Genomic DNA, 22049 nt, shown 5'->3' on the forward strand with positions numbered 1-22049 from the left:
TTCTTCTATCTTTTGCCTTTACCTTCTGTGACAGTTTGAATCTGTGGTGGACCCCAGAAAAGCCATGTCCTTTAAACCTCATTCAGTATTGCTGGATGGGAGCATTTTGATTGTTCCCATGGAGATGTGACCCACTCAATTGTGGGTGGTACTTTTAATTAGATTATTTCCATGGAGGTGTGTCTCCCCCCATTGAAGGTAGAGTTGCTTACTGAAATCCTTTAAAAGAGGAAACATTTTGGAGAAAGTCCCTTTTGTAGAGCCACATGAAAGCCAGCAGACACTGCCATGTTTACATGTGCCCTTCCAGCTGAGAGAGAGGTATTGAACTTCATCGGCCTTCTTGAACCAAGGTATCTTTTCCTGGATGCCTTAAGTTGGACATTTCTATAGACTTATTTTAATTAGGACATTTTCTCAGCCTTAGAACTGTAAACTAGCAACTTATTAAATTCCCCCTTTTAAAAGTCATTCTGTTTCTAGTATATTGTATTCAGGTAGCTAGCAAACTAGAGCACCTTCCAAGTCCCCAGAATCTTCTCCATTATGCAAGTGAAAGAGAAATAAGAGTATGTGGAAAGCTGTGGCAGAGATTTTTATGGGGTAAACCTGGAAATGGCATAAATTAAGTTTACCAACATACCATAGGCTGAAATTCAGTCATATGGCTCCATCCAGCAGCAAAGGAGGCTGGAAATGTAGTTTATCTGTGTGCCTACAAAGAAGAGGAGACAAGGTCTGAAGAACACATGACCATCTCAGCCATACAGATGAAGCACAAACAGCTCAATTGGTTGCAAAGGACATTCTTTTTAATAGTAATACATTATGAAAGAAATGAAATAGTTTAAAGAGTGTTTGCACATATACTACTTATTGTCATCTTACAATGGATCTGATAACTTGCATTTTTATCCCCATTCTATAGATAAGGAATCAAATTTCGGAGAGTTGGTTAAAATTATTCAACTTAAAGTATGTATCAGAGTCAGAATTTGATTTTAGGCCATTTGATTCTTAGTGTGATGATATTTCAACTGTGCTAGAGCTAAAAGGACTTATGTGGAACCACTTTACATATCTGTCCTTATCTCAGGCATCAAAAGTCAACCAATAGAATTGATGTCATCAACAAGGTGATGTAGGACATCCTGAAAAGGTCTCCCTCTGAAACAACTAATAAAAGAACAAATCCCACTTGCTTGGAACTCATGCAGACTGAAGAAGGACTCCACAAATGCTAAGTTAAAGAAAAATAAAACAATAAAACTCTCCAATCAAGAGAAACAAATTGCAAAATGTTTTTTTTAAAAAACACAATCCAACTATATATTGTTTGCAAGAGCCAAACTTTGGAATCAAAGGCACAAGTAGTTGAAAGTAAAAGGATGGAAAAAGTTAATCTATGCAAATAGTAGCCAAAGGAAAGTTGGGGTAGCTATATTAATATCAGACAAAATAGACTTTAAGTTAAAAGTTGCTTCAAGAGACAAAGAAAGACACTATATGTGAATAAAAGGCAATCCACCAAGAAGAAATAACAATAATAAATATTTATGCACCTAGCAACAATGCTTCAAAATCCATGAGATAAATAGCAGCAAAACTAGATGTAGAAGTAATGGTTGGAGACTTCATCAATAGGTAAAACATTTTGACAGAAAATCAATGAGGAAACAGAAGACTGAATAATATGATAAATAAATGAGACCTAACAGACACAAGCAGAACATTACACCTCAAAACAGCAGTGTACATACTTTCTAAAGTGCACATGAATTATTTTCCAGGATAGAACACATGTTGAGTTGCAAAACAAGTCTCAACAAATTTTAAAGATTGGAATTACTGTGAAGCATTTTCTCTGGCCACAACAGAAGAACTGTTCCAGGGAGAGAACTGGAAAACCCACAAATTTATGGAAGTTAAATAAATTCTTAATCAGTGAGACAAAAAATCACAAGGGAAAATCAGTAAATATCTTTGGAAAAATGTAAATGAGAACACATTTACATTAAAACTTATAGGATGTAGCAAAGGCAGTGCTGAGAGGGAAATATATATCCCTAAACACCTACATTTAGAAAGAAGATAGAGCTAAAATCAAAGATGTAACTGCACACATGGAAGAACTAGAGTAAGAACAGCAAACTTAACCCAAAGCAAACAAAAAGAAATAAAGACTAAAGCAGAAATAAATGAAATACAGAATAAAAAGAGAGAAGATGCAAGTAAATAAAACCAGAAATGAAAGAAAGGACATTACTATTGACCCCACAGAAATAAAAATGACAATAAGAGGATATTAGGAACAACTGTAAGTCAACAAATTAAACATAAAATGGACATATTCCTAGAAACACAAAAGCAACCTACAGTGCCTTTAGAAGAAATAGAAGATATCACAAGAATAATCACAAATAAAGAGATTTAATCAGTAATCAATACCTCCTGACAAAGAAAAGCACAGAACCAGGTAGCTTCATAAGTGAATCCTACCAAACATTCCAAAAAGAATTAATACCAACCCTGCTCAAACTCTTCCAAAAATGTGAAGAGAAGACAACACTATTTAAAGCATTCTGTAAGAACATCATGACCCTAATAGCAAAGCAAGACATATAATACAGGAAAGTAAAATTACAAATTTATCTCATGAATATAGATGCAAAAGTCCTTAAAATTCTCACAAATTGAATCCAAGAGCACATTAAAAGAATTATATACCAAGTTCAAGTGGGATTTGTCCCAGGTATGCAAGGGTAGTTTGATATAAGAAAATCAATTTAAATGTAATACATATACCACATTATTAGGACAAGGGGGAAAAAATCACATGATCATATCAGTTGATGCAGAAAAGGGATTTGACAAAAATCCAACATCCTGAATTGGCAAGGACTATAGGAAGATGGCAGAGTAGAAGCTCCAGGGTTAAGCCCTTCCACTAGAACAAATACTTCTGAAACAACTATTTTGAAACTCTTGAGGCTGATAAAACACTGTTCAGCATCCAGAGAAGAGCAGGAGAAAGAGGCTGATGAATTATAGTAATAACCAGTTAATTGCTCTCTCTGTGCAACAGTTACCAGTGCCCATGCTCGAATCTCATGGCAAGCCACCATGGGGTCCAGCCCTTAGCTAGTTCACTGATAAAAGAAAAGGAAATAAAAATCTTCTTCCCCAAGACCAATGGTGGGCATAGCTGATCACTGATCATGGCTTTTGATTAACAACTTTGGATCCCTGGGGGTCTGGCTCTGAAAGTAGCCATTATTTAAACCTACCCCAGACAGAGGGTGGCAGAACACTCTTAAACATGCTATACTTCCTCATAGTGTGGGGGAGAGTTAGCTGAAGGGCTGCATTTGCTGGGGAAGGTCAAAAAAGCTAAATTTGTGGCATCTGTGGAAGAAACTCCTGGCCTGGAGTTCCATGCCCCATTCATGGGTCCTTGGCTCCCTCTCTTTTGAGAAGGTTTGACTTGAGAAACTCCTCTCTGGCATGTCCACCCATTCCAGAATTTGCCCTTTAGGCAAAAGCAGCATGAGACAACAAAAGGAGTGTAAGAAACCACAAAGGTATATGTTCTGGGTTTTTGCCTTCTTCAAACACCTGGGAGAGGGAGGTCTGTCTTCTGGGAAAGAGAGGGGGCATTCGAATTCCTGTAAACAAGGAAACTCCAAAACAACTAACAAGCACAAGCCCAGAATAAGGCATGCTGCATTCGCATTGAACAGATCTTCCTGATAGGAGAGGCGAAGCTCAAAAAGATCTCTGTCCTATCACTAACTGGTTACAAAATCAAGAAACAGACATCTCAGGGAATAAATCCCTGAGTTAGCATTTCTATGCATTAAAATGCACAGTGTACAGCAAGGGTACAAGACAAAGAAACAGGAAAAGATGGCCTACCCAAAGGAATAGGATAAAAATCCAGAAAACACCAATGAAGAAGACCAGAATGTGGACACACTAAACAAAGACTTTTAAAGTTGGTCTTAAAAATACTCAAGCAGAAGAAAAATACAGAGAAAGAACAAATAGTTTTCAGGAAAACAATGAATGAGCAATATGAGAGTCTTAGTAAAGAGGTAAAAATTTTAAAAATAAACCAATCAGAACTATTGGAGTTGATGGCTACAATAATTGAAATGAAAAATTCCCAGGAGGGTTTCAACACCAGACTGGAACTGGCAGAAGAATCAGTGAACTCAAGACAACTGAAATGAATCAGGCTGAGTTTCCGAAAGAAAAATATATATTATTAAAGGTGAAAAAACAGCCTGAGACACCTCTGTGTCCCATCAAGTGTAACTATAAACACATGATGGAAGCCCTAGAAGAAGACAGAGAAAGGACAGAAGGAATATTCAAAGAAATAATGACAGACTATCTAAACTTAGTAAAGATATGAATATGCACATCCAAGAACCTCAGAGAACACCAAGCAGGATTAAACATGAAGAAAAATGCTCCTGTCTCACATTGACCCCATTATTAAATGCAAAAGACAAGAAGAGTGTTCTGAAAGCTGCAAGTGAAAAGCAACCTGTTGTGTATATGGGAGTCCTGAGGGCTGATTTCTCCTGAGAAACCAGGGAGGCAAGAAGGCAGTGGGTTGAAATATTTAAAGTGCTAAAGGAAAACAATTGCCAGCCAAGGATTTTACACCCAGCAAGATTCATTTTTGAAAATGAGAGAGAGGTTAAGACATTCTCAGATAAACAAAAGCTGAGGGAGTTCATCACCACTAGTCCAGTTCCACAAGCATTGTAAAGGGAACACTTCAGATTGAAAGGAAAGGACATTAGACAGTGGTTCAAACAGCATAAAAATATAAAGGCCTGTAGTAAAGGTGAACATTTGGGTAGTAACAGATGCCGATATTATTATATTGTAATATTTGATGTGTAACTCCACTTCTTACTTCCTACAGGCGATAAAATGCAAATGCATATAAAGTGATGATAATTTTATGGTTTTGGACATATAATGTACAAAGATAGAAGTAGTAAAAAATACAAAAAAAAGGGAAAACATGTGTATGCTATTGAAATCACGCTTGCATCAAACCAAATATGATTGTTACATATATAGGATGCTAAATTTTAACTGTATAATAATACAAGGATAATATATGAAAAAATATATATCCAGATAGAAAAGAGAAGGCACTCAATATGGTACAACACAAAAAACCAAATAAATACAAAAGTAGGCATTAATGGAGGAATTGAGGGGTATGGTGGTTAAGAAACATATGTACCCCCAAAAATCATATTCTTAAAGCAAATCTATTCCTGTAGGTATAAACCTACTGTAAGTAGAATCTTTTGATGTGGTTACATCAGTTTAAGCATGGCCCAGGGTGGTCTTAATCCTCTTACTGGGGCCCTTTATAAACAAGATGGATACAGAGAGAGAAAGAGGAAAAGCCACAGTAGGAAGAAGATGAAAGTAAGCAACAAAACCCCCCCAAAAAAGAGAGACTAGCACATGCTGTCATGTACCTTGCAGGAGGCAAGAATCACTGGCAACTTGTCTTCAGGAGTAAAACATCACTTTGATGATGCCTTTATTCAGACATTTGTACCAGCCTCAAAACTGTAAACTGATAAAATACCATTGTTAAACTAACCCATTTCATGGTATTTGCTTTCAACAGTCTAGGTAATCTAAAACAAGGGGGGAAACGGTACGAAACTTACAAAGACTAAATAACAAGTGGCACAAGCAAGTCCTGCATCTTCAATAATGACTCTAAATGTAAATGGATTAAAGTCTCCAGTCAAAAGGCATAACATGACAGAACAGACAAGAAAGCATGGCCAACTATATACTCTCTGCAAGAGACAAGACTTAAATTCAAGGACACAAGTAAGTTGATAGTGAAAGGACAGAAAAAATATACCATGCCAGTAGTGACCAAAGGAAAGCTGGGATAGCTATATTAGATAGATATTAGATAAAATAGATTTTAAATAGACTTTAGGTCAAAAAGAGTAATGAAGGGGGCGGGCCACGATGGCTCAGCAGGCAGGAATGCTTGCCTGCGATGCCAGAGGACCCGGGTTCAATTCCCGGTGCCTGCCCATGTAAAAAAAAAAAAAAAAAGAGTAATGAAGGTCAAAGATGGTCATTACATACTGAACATACTGATAAAGGGAAAAATTCAACAAGAAAATGCAACAATTATAAATACGTACATGCCTAACAGCAGAGCCTGAAAATATACAAAGCAAATATTGATAAATTGGAAGAAAGAACTTGATGGTTCTACATTAATAGTAGAAGACCTTAATATACTACCTTCAATAATGGATAGAACATCTTGTTAGGAAATCGATTAAAAAATATGAGACTTGAATGATACTCTAAACCAACTAGACTTAATAAACATACATAGAACAATTCATCCAACAACAACAAAATTCACACTCTTCTCGAGTATATATGGATTATTCTCCAGGATAAAATATACGTTAGATCACAAAACAAGTTTTGATAATTAAAAAAAATACTGCAATCATATAATTTACCATATCCAACCACAATGGAATGAAGCTAGAAATTAAAAACAGAGAAAGAAATGGAAATTTCACAAATATATGTAAATTAAACAATATACTCTTAAACAATAATGGGTTAAAGAGGAAATCACACTGAAATTAGGAGAAATGAAATTAGTCAAATGAAAACACAATATAACAAAACTTATGAGATATAGATAAGGCATTGATGAGAGGGAAATTTATAGCTCCAGATGCTTAGATTAAAAAAGAAGAATATTTTCAAATCAGAAACATAACCTCAAAACTGAAGAAATAGAAAAAGAACAAGAAATTAAAACAAAAGCAACCAGAAGGAAAGCAAAAACAAAGATTAGAGCAGAGGTAAATGAAATGGGGGGAAAAACAATAGAGAGAATCAAGAAAACCAAAAGTTGGTTCCTTGCAAAGATCAATAAATTCAACAAACCTTTAGCTAGACTGACAAAGAAAAACAGAAAGAGGACACAAATAACCATAATTAGAAATGAAAATGGGGCATTACTACTGATCCTGATGAAATAAAAAAGAGTATAAAAAGATATTGTGAAAAAAACATTTTTGTAAGAAGGGACAAATTCTTACAAGCACACAAATTGCTTACACTGACTTAAGAAAAAAAAAAAGAAGCTCTCAAATCAACTAGTAAAGATATTGAAATAGTAATTAAGAAGCCCCCAACAAAAATAGCTCTGAACCTGATGACTTTACAGGGGAAATTTACCAAACATTTCAAGAAGACTTAACTCCAATTCTGCCCAAATTCTTCCATGTAATTTGAAAAGGAGGAAACAACCCCTAATCAACTCTATAAGGCCATCATCAACCTCATACCAAGGTCAGATAAAGATATCACAAAAAAGAAAATTACAGAATAATGTCTCTTACAAATAAATTTAAAAATCTTCAATAAGACACCAACAAATGGAACCCAACAGCATATTAAAAGAACTATATGCCATGATCAAGTGTGATTTATCTCTGGTATGCAAGGAGAGTTCAACATGAAAAAAATTGATTAATGTAATATTCAACATTAACAGAATGCAGGAGGAAAATATATGATCATCTCAACTGATGAAGAAAAATGCATTTGACAACATTCCTTCTTGATAAAAACACTTAGAACACTAGGAATAGAAGGAAACATCTTCAACATGATAAAGGACATTTGGAAAAAACTATAGCTAACATTCTACTTATACAAAAAGACTGAAAGCTTTCTGTTCTAGTTGGCTAGCTGCCAGAATACAATATATCAGAAACAGAATGGCTTTTAAAAAGGGAAATTTAATAAGTTGCTAGTTTACAGTTCTAAGGCTGAGAAAATGTCCCAAATAAAGCAAGTCTATAGAAATGTCCAATCAAAGGCATCCATCCAGGGAAAAATATCTTGATTCAAGAAGGCCAATGAAGTTTAGGGTTTCTCTCTCAAGTGAGAAGACATGGTGAACACAGTCACAGTATTTCTCTTGGCTGGAAGGGCACATGGGGAGCATGGCATCATCTGCTAGCTTTCTCTCCTGGCTTCCTGTTTCATGAAGCTCCCCAGGAAGTGTTTTCCTTCATCTCCAAAATGCTGACTGGTGGACTCTGTGCTTCATGGTGCTGTGGCATTCTCTGCTCTCTCTGAATCTCCTGGCCTTCTCTCTTGTCATTCTCTTTTATAGGATTCCAGTAAACTAATCAAGACCCACCCAAATGGGTGGAGACATACCTCCACCTAATCCAGTTTAACAACCACACTTGATTAAATCACATCTCCAGGGAGATGATCTGATTACAGTTTCAAACATACAATGCTGAATAGGGATTAGAAGAAATGGCTGCCTTTACAAAATGGGATTAGGATTAAAACATGGCTTTTCTAGGCTACAGACATCTTTTTGAAGCAGCATATTTTCTCTCTAAAATGAGGGAGAAGACAAGGATGCCCACTGTCTTGGATTCCTACAACATTTTACTGAAAGTTCTTGCCAGAACAATTAGGCAAGAAAAAGAAAAAAAATATTTCCACATTGAGAAGGAATAAATACAACTTTTCCTATTTGTAGATGACATGACCCTAATATACAGTAAAACCTGAAAAATCCACAACAAAGCTACTAGACCTAATAAATTAACTCAGCAAAATGGTGAGGTACAAGATCAGCATGCAGAAATCAGTACTGTTTCTAAACACTAGTAATATGAAGAGAAAAATCAAGAAAATAAATTCCATTTACAATAGCAACTAAAAGAATCAAATATCTAGAAATAAATTTAACCAAGCATGTAAAGGACTTATACAAGAAAACTAAAAAACTTTATTAAAACAAATTTTTAAAGAACTAAATGAAAGGAAGGCTATTTTATGCTCATGTATTGGTAGACGAAATATTAAGAAACCAATCTTACCCAAAGTGATTTACAGATTCAATGCAATCCCAATCAAAATTCTAACAGCCTTCTTTGAAGAAATGGAAAAGTCAATGTGCTGGTTTGAAATGATGTATGGCCCCTAAAAAAGACACGTTTTAATCCTAATTCCATTTTGTAAAGGCAGCCACTTCTTCTAATCTCTACTCAGTATTGTAGGTTTGAAACTATAATCAGATCTTCTCCCTGGAGATATGATTTAATCAAGAGTGGTTGTTAAACTGGATTAGGCAATGACATGTCTCCACCCATTTGGGTGGGCCTTGAGAAGTTTCTGGAGTCCTATTAAAGAAGAAACATTTTGGAGATTGAGAGATTCAGAGAGAGCAGAGAATGCTGCAGCACCACGAAGCAGAAAGTCCATGAGCCAGCGACCTTTGAAGATGAAGAAGGAAAATGCCCCCCTGGGGAGCTTCATGAAACAGAAGCCAGGAGAGAAAGCTGGCAGGTGATGCTGTGTTCCCCCTGTGCCCTTCCAGCTCAGAGAGAAGCCCTAACTGTGTTCACCATGTGCCTTCTCAGCTGAGGGACAAACCCTGAACTTTATCAGCCTTCTTGAACCAAGGTATCTTCCCCTGGTTGGATGCCTTTGATTGGACATTTCTATATACTTGTTTTAATTGGGACATTTTCTTGGTCTTAGAACTTTAAACCAGCATCTTATTAAATTCCCCCTTTTAAAAGTCATTCTGTTTCTGGTATATTGCATTCCAGCAGCTATAACAGCAAATTACCAGATTTATTTGGAAGGGTAAGTGGCCTTGAATAGCCAAAACTATCTTGAAAAAAAAAATTGTAGTACTCACATTTCCTGACTTTAAAACTTATTACAAAACTACAGTGGTCAAAACAGCATGATACTAGCACAAGTATAGAAATATAGACCAATAGATTTTAATGAAGAGCTCAAAAATAGAACCTTACATCTATGATGAATTGATTTTGATAAGGCTGCCAAGTCCACACAATTGGAAAGGAATCATCTCTTCAACAAGTGGTGCCAGGAAAACTGAATATTCATATGCAAAAGAATGAAGGGGACCCCTATCTCATACTATAAACAAAAATTAACTTTGAATGGATCAAAGACCTAAATTTAAGATCCAAGACTATAAAATTCCTAGAAGAAAATAAAGGGAGGCATCTTCAAGATATTGTTTTAGACCATGGTTTCTTAGACTTCAAACTCTAAGCACAAGTAACAAAAGAAAAAATAATAAATGGGGCCTCTTTAACATTGAAAACTTTTTTGCTGAAAGGATTTTATCAAGAAAATGAAAATACAACCTACTCAGAAAATATTTAGAAATCCCGTATTTGTTGAGGGCTTAATATGCAGATTATATAAAGAAATACTACAACTCCACATTAAAAAGATAAACAATCCAATTTTAAAAATGGGCAAAAAACTTAAATAGACATTTCTACAAAAAGGATATACACATGGCCAAAAAGTACAAGAAAAGATGCTCAATATCATTAGCTATTAAGAATTGTCTTTCAAAACCATGAGATACCATTTCATATCCATTAGAATGGCTAACTAACAAAACAGAAAATTAAAATGTTGGAGAGGATGTAGAGAAATAGGAACATTTACTCATTGCTGGTTGCAATGTAAAATGATGCATTTCCTGTGGAAGACAGTTTGGCAGTTCTTCAGAAAATTAAGTATAGAAGTAACATATGACTTGGCAATTCCACTTTGGGTATATACCCAAAAGCACTGAAAGTAGGGACTCAAACAGATATTTCCATACCAATGTCTATAGTGGCATTATACACTATTGCCAAAAGATGGAAGCAACCCAAGTGTCCATCTTCTGATGAATAAATAAAAAGTACTAAACACTAAGATGGCAGCTTAGCAATGTGTGCATTTTAGTTCGTCCTCCAGAACAACTACTAAATAACCAGAAACAGTACAGAACAGCTCCCGGAGCCACGATAGTGACCAAACACACAGTGTACCCCAGTCTGGACCAGCTGGACCAGCTGTGAGTCTCCGGAACTGTGAGTTCCCCAAGCCGAGGGGGAGGGCGCTCAGCACCCCTCCCCCACAGACAGCTTCCAAGAGGGAAAGGAAAGAGACTCTAACAGTAGCAGGGACTGAGTCCAACCAAACACCAATTGTGGCATTAATAAACAAATTCTGACTACTAAAAACAGGCCCCCAGTTCAGGTGAAACTGGTCAAGGCGGAGGTCGCCTATTGGGCTAACCAAAAAAGAGGAAAGGGGACGAAACGGCAGCATTTGTGGCTGTTTCTATGGAGGCTTGGCTGCCTCTGGATTCAGCGGCAGGATTACACAGGCGGCAACTGCCCCAGGCATATGCAGAAACAGGCTGTTTTCAGGGCTGTCTCCCACCTGAGCCTTCCCCAGGGGAGGGATGAAACGCAATTTAGGTGGAATCCCTCTCTCAAGGAATTCAGACCCCAGGGCTTGGCAATTTGAAGCCATTAAAACCAGCCTACAACCTCTTCTCTGTCTCCACCACGCCCCCAGCAGGGAGAGCCTTCCAAAGTTAAAGGAGCCACAACATCTTTTGCTGGTGGGACCCACAGACAGACAAGTGCCACATACTGGGCAGGATAAGAAAAACAGAGCCCAGAGACTTCACAGGAAAGTCTTTAAACCTGCTGGGTTTCACCCTCAGGGAAAACTGACGCAGGTGACTCCCTCCCCCTGATAGGAGGCCAGTTTAGTCTGGGAAAACCCGGCTGGAGTCTGTAATACCTATGTAGACCCTCCTAAGGGTGGGGAGGGAAAAGGCACCTTACAAGCAGGACAAGAAACAAGAAAACAAGAACTGAAAAATCACCCTCTGTTAAACAAAACTTAAGCTAGAGGCCCAGAAAAAGCTGAACTGAAGGTCAAAAAATAGATAGGCAACAAACTCATCTAGCAAGAAAACCGTAGGTAAGAGAAGTGAAAGCAATCTCCAGAATAAATTAATTAAGGTAATTAAATGTCAAAACGCCAGCAAAAAATAACAAATCACACCAGGAAAACTGAAGATATGGCCCAGTCAAAGGAACAAACCTATAGTCCAAATGAGATACAGGAGCTGAAACAACTAATTCAGAATATACAAACAGAAATGCAAAACCTCATCAAAAATCAAATCAATGAATTGAGGGAGGACATGAAGAAGGCAAGGAAGGAACAAAAAGAAGAAATGGAAAGTCTGAAAAAACAAATCACAGAACTTATGGGAATGAAAGATACAGTAGAAGAAATGAAAAAAACAATGGAAATCTACAATGGTAGATTTCAAGAGACAGAGGTTAGGATTAGTGAACTGGAGGATGGAACATCTGAAACCCAAAAAGAAACAGAAACTATAGGGAAAAGAATGGAAAAATATGAGCAGGTACTCAGGGAATTGAATGATAATATGAAGCGCACAAATATACGTGTTGTGGGTGTTCCAGAAGGAGAAGAGAAGGGAAAAAGAGGAGAAAAACTAATGGAAGAAATCATCACTGAAAATTTCCCAACTCTTATGAAAGACCTAAAATTACAGATCCAAGAAATGCAGCACACCCCAAAGAGATTAGATCCAAATAGACATTCTCCAAGAAACTTACTAGTCAGAATGTCAGAGGTCAAAGAAAAAGAGAGGATCTTGAAAGCAGCAAGAGAAAAACAATCCATCACATACAAGGGAAACTCAGTAAGACTATTGTAGATTTCTCAGCAGAAACCGTGGAGGCAAGAAGATAGTGGAATGATACATTTAAATTACTAAAAGAGAAAAACTGCCAACCAAGAATTCTATATCCAGCAAAATTGTCCTTCAAAAATGAGGGAGAAATTAAAACATTTTCAGACAAAAAGTCACTAAGAGAATTTGTGACCAAGAGACCAGCTCTGCAAGAAATACTAAAGGGAGCACTATAGACAGATACAAAAAACGGAAGAGAGAGGTGTGGAGAAGAGTGTAGAAAGAAGGGAAATTTAGATATGACATATAAAATACAAAAGGCAAAATGGTAGAGGAAAGTACTACCCAAACAATAATAACGCTAAATGTTAATGGACTGAACTCCTCAATCAAAAGACATAGACTGGCAGAATGGATTAAAAACAGGATCCTTCTATATGCTGTCTACAGGAAACACATCTTAGACCCAAAGATAAACATAGGTTGAAAGTGAAAGGTTGGGAAAAGATATTTCATGCAAATAACAACCAGAAAAGAGCAGGAGTAGCTATACTAATATCCAACAAATTAGACTTCAAATGTAAAACAGTTAAAAGAGACAAAGGAGGATACTGTCTACTAATAAAAGGAACAATTAAACAAGAAGACATAACAATCACAAATATTTATGCACTGAACCAGAATGCCCTAAAATACATGAGGCAAACACTGCAAATACTGGAAAGGGAAATAGACACATCTACCATAATAGTTGGAGACTTCAATTACCCACTCTCATCAATGGACAGAACATCTAGACAGAGGATCAATAAAGAAACAGAGAATTTGAATATTACAATAAATGAGCTAGACTTAACAGACATTTATAGGACATTACACCCCACAACAGCAGGATACACCTTTTTCTCAAGTGCTCATGGATCATTCTCAAAGATAGACCATATGCTGGGTCACAAAGCAAGTCTCAACAAATTTAAAAAGATTGAAATCATACACAACACTTTCTCAGATCATAAAGGAATGAAGTTGGAAATCAATAATAGGCACAGCGCCAGAAAATTCACAAATACATGGAGGCTCAACAACACACTCTTAAACAACCAGTGGGTCAAGAAAGAAATTACAAGAGAAATCAGTAAATATCTTGAGGCAAATGAAAATGAAAACACAACATATCAAAACTTATGGGATGCAGCAAAGGCAGTGCTAAGAGGGAAATTTATTGCCCTAAATGCCTATATCAAAAAAAGAAGAAAGGGCAAAAATTCGGGAATTAACTGTCTACTTGGAAGAACTGGAGAAAGAACAGCAAACTACCCCCAAAGCAAGCAAAAGGAAAGAAATCACAAAGACTAGAGCAGAAATAAATGAAATTGAGAACATGAAAACAATAGAGAAAATCAATAAGACCAGAAGTTGGTTCTATGAGAAAATCAATAAGACTGATGGGTCTTTAGCAAGATTGACAAAAAGAAGAAGAGAGAGGATGCAAATAAATAAGATCAGAAATGGAAGAGGAGACATAACTACTGACCTCACAGAAATAAAGGAGGTAATAACAGGATACTATGAACAACTTTATGCTAATAAATACAACAATGTAGATGAAATGGACAGGTTCCTAGAAAGGCATGAACATCCAGCTTTGACTCAAGAAGAAACAGATGACCTCAACAAACCAATCACAAGTAAAGAAATTGAATTAGTCATTCAAAAGCTTCCCGAAAAGAAAAGTCCAGGACCAGACAGCTTCACATGTGAATTCTACCAAACATACCAGAAAGAATTAGGACCAATCCTGCTCAAACTCTTCAAAAAAGTTGAAGTGGAGGGAAAGCTACCTAATTCATTCTATGAAGCCAACATCACCCTCATACCAAAACCAGGCACAGATATTACAAAAAAAGAAAACTACAGACCAACTCCCTAATTAATATAGATGCAAAAATCCTCAACAACATTCTAGCAAATCGAATCCAGCAACACATTAAAAGAATTATACATCATGACCAAGTAGGATTCATCCCAGGTATGTAAGGATGGTTCAACATAAGAAAATCAATTAATGTAATACACCATATCAACAAATCAAAGCAGAAAAATCATATGATCATCTCAATTGATGCAGAGAAGGCATTTGACAAGATTCAACATCCTTTCCTGTTGAAAACACTTCAAAGGATAGGAATACAAGGAAACTTCCTTAAAATGATAAAGGGAATATATGAAAAACCCACAGCTAATATCATCCTCAATGGGGAAAAATTGAAAACTTTCCCCCTAAGATCAGGAACAAGACAAGGATGTCCACTATCACCACTGTTATTCAACATCGTGTTGGAAGTTCTAGCCAGAGCAATTAGGCAAGAAAAAGAAATATGAGGCATCAAAATTGGAAAGGAAGAAGTAAAACTATCACTGTTTGCAGATGATATGATACTATACATCGAAAACCCTGAAAAATCCACAGCGAAACTACTAGAGCTAATAAACGAGTACAGCAAAGTGGCAGGTTACAAGATCAACATTCAAAAATCTGTAGTGTTTCTATACACTAGTAATGAACAAGCTGAGGGGGAAATCAAGAAACAAATTCCATTTACGATTGCAACTAAAAGAATAAAATACTTAGGAATACATTTAACTAAAGAGACAAAAAAAAATTAACTAAAGAGACAAAAGGCCTATACAAAGAAAACTACAAAAAACTGTTAAAAGAAATCACAGAAGACCTAAATAGATGGAAGGGCATACCATGTTCATGGGTTGGAAGACTAAATATAGTTAAGATGTCAATTCTACCTAAATTGATTTACAGATTCAACGCAATACCAAACAAAATCCCAACAACTTACTTTTCAGAAATAGAAAAACCAATAAGCAAATTTATCTGGAAGGGCAGGGTGCCCCGAATTGCTAAAAGTATCTTGAGGAAAAAAAAAAAAACGAAGCTGGAGGTCTCACGCTGCCTGACTTTAAGGCATATTATGAAGCCACAGTGGTCAAAACAGCATGGTACTGGCATAAAGATAGACATATTGACCAATGGAATCGAATAGAGTGCTCAGATATAGACCCTCTCATCTATGGACATTTGATCTTTGATAAGGCAGTCAAGCCAACTCATTTGGGACAGAACAGTCTCTTCAATAAATGGTGCCTAGAGAACTGGAAATCTATATGCAAAAGAATGAAAGAGGACCCGTATCTCACACCCTATACAAAAGTTAACTCAAAATGGATCAAAGATCTAAACATTAGGTCTAAGACCATAAAACAGTTAGAGGAAAATGTAGGGAGATATCTTATGAATCTTATAATTGGAGGCAGTTTTATGGACCTTACACCTAAAGCAAGAGCACTGAAGAAAGAAAGCAAGAAATGGGAGCTCCTCAAAATTAAACACTTTTGTGCATCAAAGAACTTCATCAAGAAAGTAAAAAGACAGCCTGCACAATGGGAGACAATATTTGGAAACGACATATCAGATAAAGGTCTAGTATCCAGAATTTATAAAGAGATTGTTCAACTCAACAACAAAAAGACAGCCAATCCAATTACAAAATGGGAAAAAGACTTGAACAGACGCCTCTCAGAAGAGGAAATACAAATGGCCAAAAGGCACATGAAGAGATGCTCAATGTCCCTGGCCATTAGAGAAATGCAAATCAAAACCACAATGAGATATCATCTCACACCCACCAGAATGGCCATTATCAACAAAACAGAAAATGACAAGTGCTGGAGAGGATGTGGAGAAAGAGGCACACTTATTCACTGTTGGTGGGAATGTCAAATGGTGCAACCACTGTGGAAGGCAGTTTGGCGGTTCCTCAAAAAGCTGAATATAGAATTGCCATATGACCCAGCAATACCATTGCTAGGTATCTACTCAGAGGACTTAAGGGCAAAGACACAAACGGACATTTGCACACCAATGCTTATAGCAGCATTATTTACAATTGCAAGGTGATGGAAACAGCCAAAATGTCCATCAACAGACAAGTGGCTAAACAAACTGTGGTATATACATACGATGGAATATTATGCAGCTCTAAGACAGAATAACCTTATGAAGTATCTAACAACATGGATGGACCTTGAGAACATTATGCTGAGTGAGACTAGCCAAAAACTAAAGGACAAATACTGTATGGTCTCACTGATATGAACTGACATTAGTGAATAAACTTGGAATATGTCGTTGGTAACAGAGACCACCAGGAGATAGAAATAGGGTAAGATAGTGGGTAATTGGAGCTGAAGGGATACAGACTGTGCAACAGGACTGGATACAAAAACTCAGAAATGGACAGCACAATACTACCTAACTGTAATGTAATTATGTTAAAATACTGAATGAAGCTGCATGTGAGAATGATAGAGGGAGGAGGGCTGGGGACATAAATGAAATCAGAAAGAAAGATAGATGTTAAAGATCGAGATGGTATAATCTAGGAATGCCTAGAGTGTATAATAATAGTGAAATGTACAATGTACAAATTTTAAAAATGTTTTTGCATGAGGAAGAACAAAGGAAAGTCATTATTGCAGGGTGCTGAAAATAGATGATAATTAATATTTTAAAATGTCACCTTATGTGTGAGACTAAAGCAAAAAATGTTTGTTTGTTAAAAAATTTAGATTTTTACTAGAGCATTTCCTAATAACTCATGTAGATAGTTTGATTGAATGTCATAAGTACTTGGAATCTCAGGTAGCACATGAGATTTTGTTGCTTTGTCCAGAGTGATCAGCCGATGAATCCCAGAATGATTTAATCATTGACTGGAAAAGTATTTGCAAGCCCCCTTCGGGGAATGGTGAGAGTGGGGAGAAATCCAACTTCCCCAAGTTGAATTCTTGATATTCTCACAAGCAGTGTGGATAACCAAAGCTATAGGCTGAGCCCCCAGGCTTGGGGTTTGTTCACATGAAACTCAACCCCACAAAGGATAGGTCAAGTCTACTTAAAATTTAGGCCTAAGAGTCACCCCCAAGAGAGCCTCTTTTTTGCTCAGATGTGGCCCCTCTCTCCAGCCAACACAACGAGCAGTCTGACCACCCTACCCCTCTCTGCGTGGGACATGACTCCCAGGGGTGTGGACCTTCCTGGCAATGTGGGACAGAGATCCTGGAATGAGCTGAGACTCAGCATCAAGGGACTGAGAAAAAACCTAGAATGAGCTGAGAATTAACATCAAGGGATTGAGAGAAACTTCTCGACCAAAAGGGGGAAGAGTAAAATGAGACAAAGTGTCAATGGCTGAGAGATTCCAAACAGAGTCTAGAGGTTTTCCTGGAGGTTATTCTTACGCATTAAGTAGATATCACCTTGTTGTTTAAGATGTAGTGGAGAGGCTGGAGGGAATTGCCTGAAAATGTAGTGCTGTGTTCCAGTAGCCATGTTTCTTGATGATGATTGAACAATGATATAGCTTTCACAATGAGACTCTGCGAATGTGAAAACCTTATGTCTGAGCTCCTTTTAGCTACTATATCAACAGAAGAGTAGAACATATGGAATAAAAATAAATAATAGGGGGAACAAATGTTAAAATAAATTCATTTTGAAATGCTAGTGGTAAATGAAAGTGAGGGGTAAGGGGTATGGTATGTATAGTCTTTTTTTTCTCTATTATCATTTTATTTCTTTTTCTGTTGTCTTTTTATTTCTTTTTCTAAATCGATGCAAATGTACTAAGAAATGATGAATATGCAACTATGTGATGATATAAGAATTACTGATTGTATATGTAGAATGGAATGATATCTAAATGTTTTGTTTGTTAATTTTTTTTAATTAATAAAAAATGTTTTAAAAAAAAGTACTAAACACACACTATGGAATGTTATTCAGTCATAAAAGGTAATGAAATTCTAATACATTTGCCAATATAGTTGAACCTTGAAGACAACATGTTAAGTGAAATAAGACAGACACAAAAGGACAAATATTACATGATCTCACTGATATGAAATAAATGAAGTCAGAGTCAGAATCTGGAATATAGTTTACCAGAGACCAAGTTGGGGGTAGGGAATAGGGTGTTAACTACTGCTTAAGTTATACAGAGTTTCTATTTGGGTTGATTGTAAAATTTTAGTAGTGAGTGGTGGTGATGGTAGTACAACATTGTGAATTTAATTAACACCACTTAATTATATATATGAATGTGGTAAAAAAAAAAAAAAGAGTAAATATTAGGTTCTATACATGTTACTAGTATAAAAAAAATATTTTAAAAAGTCATTGAACAAATACTTATAAGACTCCTAGTACGTGTCAGAAGCAGGGACTGTCCTATGTATCAAGGAAACAGGCCAAGCACAGGTTGTGCACTTTTAGGCTTTACCAACTAGAAACTGTTTACTCATATTTTTTTTCGAACAAACTCCATGTTCCTCTTAGATACATCTCTTCACCATCCCTCCAACCAATCCTTACAACATGATACTCCTTTCTCTCTTAGCTCATACATTCTTAGTTGCTGCCTACCAATAGCCACTAACTTTCTCTCTTAGCTCATACATTCTTAGTTGCTGCCTACCAATAGCCACTAACTTGTTTTTCAAAGCCTAGCTCTAGTATTAGCCTTTTCTTCTCCCCAAAGCCTTACATACTAGTCCAGGCCCTACTATTGCTTTCTCTCTAAATCTATCCCTCACCAGAAAGCATGTGATCACTTGCTACCTTGTACTGTTTGCTAATTTCTCTACATTATTTCATACATCCTTGAACTTCATTAGCTCAACTCTGTCAATTCTTGACAGAATTACCTTCATTCTCCCTCCAATCGCTATTGAGGGTGAATAAAGAAAAGCAGCCAAATGTACCACGGACACCTATATATTTCTGTAAAGCTATATATAAAAATATTCTATTTTTAAGTATTCCTTTTATAAGTCAGTTGCGATAAATTCTTTTGAGAATGGATTATCTAAGAAAAATGTTACTTTTCTTTAAAAACTAGAACACTTCTTTCCAAAGGATAATGAGAATTATCTAATTGCATTCTACTTTTTACCCTGGATTTTCCAGGTTCTGAGAAGTAAACCCTCAATTTGGTATGTTTGCTTTTCCTTTTGCATGTCTATGGTTAAAAAAAAAACAGCTCAGTGACATATATATTAACATCTCTTGATTTACATGTTGGTTAGGTTCCTGGAAAGTGGCAAGTGATTCAAAAACACTTAAATCAAACTGAAATTTTGCATAAGAAAAAAAAGGAGATATATTCTGGTATGTTAAAAAAAAAGCTAGTCATGCCCCCAGTTTTTCCTATGTCACATCAATAGGAACTGTAAATAAACAGTTTATGTAAATATGTGAACATATTAAAAATGTTTATTCATGAACAGAAACACAGTCCTGAAACTGTCCAATCTTGCAACAGTCATGAGGCATAAACCCATTAGGAATTCTGACATATAAAGTACTGCATACTGAGGTGAAGCATGAAGCCCAAAATGCTTAATAATTCACCTTTTTAAATACATATGAGAGCCTAGATTCTTACCTCACTGGGCTCAACCTTTTATTAGTTCTTTATCCCTAGGCCTCCTGGCTCACACTTCATTTTTCACTCATGATTTCACTTGACTTAGGGACGCAGGAGTCCATAAGGCATAATCCCAGCAGACTTGAAGGGTTCACATGGTAACTGGAAAGGATTTCATGAATGTTAGTCACAATGCATTATTCTGAGAATAATATCACATGGTATTGGTCTGGGCACTCCCCCTACCCCCAGCAGTGCCCTCAAGCTATACTGCCAGAGATAAAACCGTTCACACACCCAAATTTCAGAAGGCAGTTTAACCATGCCATTCTGAACTTAGTATACATATCTTTTTAATACTGTTAATTTCTTTATTGCTTTTTTACCATAATATACAAATTAATCAACATCAATTTACAAATTAATCAACATCTATTTATAAGTTGAAAACAGGTTTGTAGATACACAAAATTAATTTTAAGCTGAATCAAAAACTCAACTTCTCTAAGCTCTAATTTTCCTAATTATAAAGCAGGATTAATATACCACTTTCATGTAATTGTTTCAAAAATTGTATGAAGCAAAACACTCAATATATATATATAATCAGGCACTCATTAAGTGTTAGCCATTATTACTGGCTATTATTGAAAAGTATAGAAAAGATGTCAATACATGAGAGCGTTTACTGGTATCTACTCTGTCTCTAGCCCTTCAAGCCCGCCTGTTACAAGCATTAAAAATGCACCTATTGGCCTATGTAGGTTAAAAGTTAAGACCAGCCAACATTTGCTCTAACCTCACCTCTACCCAAACCCAGTATTTATCCCTAATGGTAGAAACCTCAATCACCAATTAGGATAAAGAAACATGTACATACATTTTGAAACACAGTAAGATTATAATTTGAGTGCAAAAACTGCCTTCTACCTCTTTATTCCCATCCTAACAAACCCACACCTCCCCATTTTTAAGTTCATGGGTGCTCAACAATGGTTGATGACTTGCCTTCCTGCCCATCATATGAACCTCTGTGACCCAGGGACAGACCAACCCATCAGCAGTAAGGAAAAAAAAAAACAGTTCTATCCTCTATTCTCCCAGTTCATTTGCAGCCAGATCTATAAAAAATATTCACCTCAAGTCACCCACCATACAGGCTGATCCTGCACCAATATATTATTATCTACAGATACTCTTAGATTAATAGACACTGTCTGCCAATACAGGGAGGAGGAGCAGCCAATGATACATTTAAATGGATAGGTGTTCCAGAGGCCAAAAGAATGCAAATGGTATTTTAAAAGCCAAGGCCTCATGGGAAAGCTTTCTAATCTTTCATAAAAGACATGGATGATTAGTAAGGATGAATTTTAACAATCTACAAGTAAGTTTGCAACAAGTCTCTGGATGATTCTAATTTTACCTTTATCTTTCCTTTTTAGCTAAATCCTTTTTAGCTTAATCCTAAATAGATTCAACATTATTTCCAAAAAACTGCCACTTACACTCACATATGCACAATATACATACAAACAGTGGTGTGCTGAAATAGTTAGCCCTGATCTCAGAGGGCCTATTGTTAAAAATTCAGGAGTTAATGAGCCAATTGATAAACTACTGATAGGTGAATTAAGCCATGGTGGGTTCACTTATATCACAAAAATCAGTAAACACAACAAATTAGGCTTTTTTTTTTTCCTGCAAGTCACTTAACCAGCCCAGGGTGGCACATGTGCTGCTGTTTATAGAATAATGGAAGAATTCCATACTTAGCCTGGGGCCACCTATGGCAACACAACAGAGCAAAACATTTCCAAAAGTGGGCTCAGATATCAAAGAAAATGGCTACATATGACAAAAGTAAACATTTTATAGGTGAGACTGAGGAGATCAGACTCTGAATACTG

The 22049-nt window shown here is 36.4% G+C and overlaps 1 long non-coding RNA gene across 1 annotated transcript; it reads right to left on the reverse strand.

Annotated features, from left to right (window-relative positions):
* Positions 1-640: 640 nt before the first annotated feature.
* On the reverse strand, positions 641-21107 carry LOC143676305 (uncharacterized). The gene is made up of 3 exons (XR_013171988.1): positions 21020-21107; positions 20158-20301; positions 641-715 (listed from the first exon to the last, which is right to left on the reverse strand). It is a non-coding gene; the product is annotated as an uncharacterized LOC143676305 (long non-coding RNA).
* Between the last annotated feature and the right edge of the window lie 942 nt (positions 21108-22049).

Source organism: Tamandua tetradactyla, chromosome 3, assembly GCF_023851605.1.
Source record: "Tamandua tetradactyla isolate mTamTet1 chromosome 3, mTamTet1.pri, whole genome shotgun sequence".
Taxonomy (NCBI): domain Eukaryota; kingdom Metazoa; phylum Chordata; class Mammalia; order Pilosa; family Myrmecophagidae; genus Tamandua; species Tamandua tetradactyla.